Raw genomic sequence first — 2,699 nt, forward strand, 5'->3', positions numbered from 1 at the left:
AAATATATAATAATTGATTTAGTAGTTAATTTTTATTGTATAATACATAGAATTTTTGAATTTATTTAGTTAAATATTAAGGCTAACATAATAACTTTCATTAATTGAGTCAAAATTTTAAATTAAAAATATAAAATAACTATATATTTTATCCTTAATTTGCAAGAGTGCTTGAAAAACTGTTGGGTGGATCACAAGGTTATTATGCAAAGCTGTTTGGTTCTTCTTGTCTAACTGTCTTTGTGACACTGCAATGTTACAGAAGCAGAACTTGTTCTGTTACACTCATGAATCATGATGACAGAAACTTCCTGCTGGTGGGAACACAAAAGCAAAAGCTGAAATATAGCTAGTGGTAGTAATTTATATAGTAGATGGAAAAAAAATTAGAAGAAGAAGAACAAAATGTGAAGTCAAAGGTGAAAAACAAAAAGGAAGGATGAATAAATAAATAAAACACAAGGGCATGTGGCTCCAGCCTTCTTTGATGTGATGGTGGTAAGGTAGAACCTTAATAATTCTTACTTGTGCACACAAAATCACTTTTGCTAGGGGTATATTATTAAAATAAAATGACAAGAAATATTTATGAATTTGTAAAAAAAAAATGAAAATGAAGATTTGATTAAAAATCGTGGAGTCTTTATCAATATAAATAAATAAATATCTAAATTGGTTTTCAATAAATTTTAATTGGGCACTATATATAGTTTTCAATAGAAATTCTCAAAAATTATTTTTACTAGATAATTTAGTTTATTTATTTTTTTCAATTAAATTTTTTATATGCATCTTGGACAAAAGTCCAGAAATTAATTTTAGAATAGATAAAAAAAATATTGTAATTTAATCTTATTGCATCATGGTGTATTATGTAGAAATGTGGATCTATTATATAACAGACTTGCAAAATGTAAGTTATACTTTGCATCATAATGCAATCTGCATTTTGTATTGATGCAGAATCAGCATGCATTGGAGAGAGAAAACATGTCACCATACGCGAGATAAATTTTGCTTCATTGACCGTGTTTAAATGCATGGTTGAAGAGATATGAACTCTCATCAATCTCTATTAAATGAGTGAAAGAGCAGAGAGAGAGCAAAACTAGAGAGAAGAATTAAAACAGAAAAATCAGAGAAGATAAAAGGAAGATACAAAAATGGCAGAAAGAAATTGAATTCATTATAATTCACAAGCAATTTATATACATCACGCAGTGCATGCAGCTGTATAACAAACTTTCAAAAACCTAATCTTCTAGTTCACTAACTTTTCTAACAAACTCTAGTGCTAGCTTGCATAAATAATCACTAACTAATCTAACTATGACTAGTTTGATTACGCTGCAACATTTATCTACTACAATTACAGCCTCTCTCAAACTAAGACTCAAGGTATAGCCTCCCTTAAACTAGATCTGTGTATGTCTAAGAGGCCTAGTTTGCCAATGTTAGATGTAAAGGGACCTGGTACAAGAGCCTTAGTAAGGAAATCAGCAAGCTGATTAGATGAGGATACTGGCATCAAATGTGTCAAGCAAGAGAGGTGTTGATTTCTGGCTATGTGACAGTCCACTTCTATATGCTTAGTTCTTTCATGGAAGATGGGATTTATTGCAATATGTATAGCTGATCTATTGTCACAAAACAGGGTTATAGGTTCTTTCAAAGACATTCCTAAATCGCGCATGATGTAACTCAACCACTGAGCTTGACATGTAGCAAGGGCTAAAGCTCTATATTCCGTTTCGGATGAAGATCTCGCCACTATACTTTGTTTCTTACTTTTTCAACTGATCAATGAGCTCCCAAGATAAAAACAATGGCCAGTGAGTGACCTCCGAGTGTCTGTGCATGTGGCCCAATCCGCATCTAAGAATCCAATAAGTTTTAGATCATTTGTTTCTGAAAAAAAAAAAACACCAGTCGATGAAAAACCCTTCAAATATCTTAAAACCCTTTGTGCTGCTTGCATATGAATATTAGTTGCACAATAAACTGACTAAGTCTTCCCACTGCATAAGCAATATCTGGCCTAATATTCGTGAGATATAAGAGCGTCCAACTAATTACCAATAAGGAGTGTGATCGGCCAGCGTTGTCCTTTTTGCCTTTGACAATTTTGAAACAGAGGTATAATCTATTGGTGTGCTTGCTGGTTTGCAATTAAAGAAGCCAAAATCCTTGAGTATGTCGAGAGCATATTTGCATTGACACAAGTGAATGCCTTGTGAGGTTCTGGCCACCTCCATACCTAAGAAGAATTTGAGATTTCCTTAATCTTGAATTTGTCATCAAGTAAAACTTTAATTGATTTAATTTCATGGATTTCATCACCGGTTAGGACCAAAGCATCAACATAGACCATGATAATGGTCACACCCTGAGCTGTAACCTTAGTGTAGAGAGAATGATCTGATTCTAATTTTGTGAACCCAGCTGAGGTGAGAGTGTCGGTTAATTTCAAGTTCCACTGCCTACTAGCCTGGCATAGTCCATAGAGAAATTTTTCTAATTTATATACCAAATTGGAACCAGTTTCAGAGTGTTGAAGTGCTGGAGGAAGGGACATGTAGACTTCTTCATTTAAGTCACCATGTAGAAAAGCAGTGTTGACATCCAACTGCTTGATGTGCCAATGCTTGGCTGCTGCTAGTGCTAGAACAACCCTCAACATGGTCATGCGCACGACTGGA

The sequence above is a fragment of the Arachis ipaensis genome, chromosome B02 (assembly GCF_000816755.2).
Source record: "Arachis ipaensis cultivar K30076 chromosome B02, Araip1.1, whole genome shotgun sequence".
Classification (NCBI taxonomy): Eukaryota; Viridiplantae; Streptophyta; class Magnoliopsida; order Fabales; family Fabaceae; genus Arachis; species Arachis ipaensis.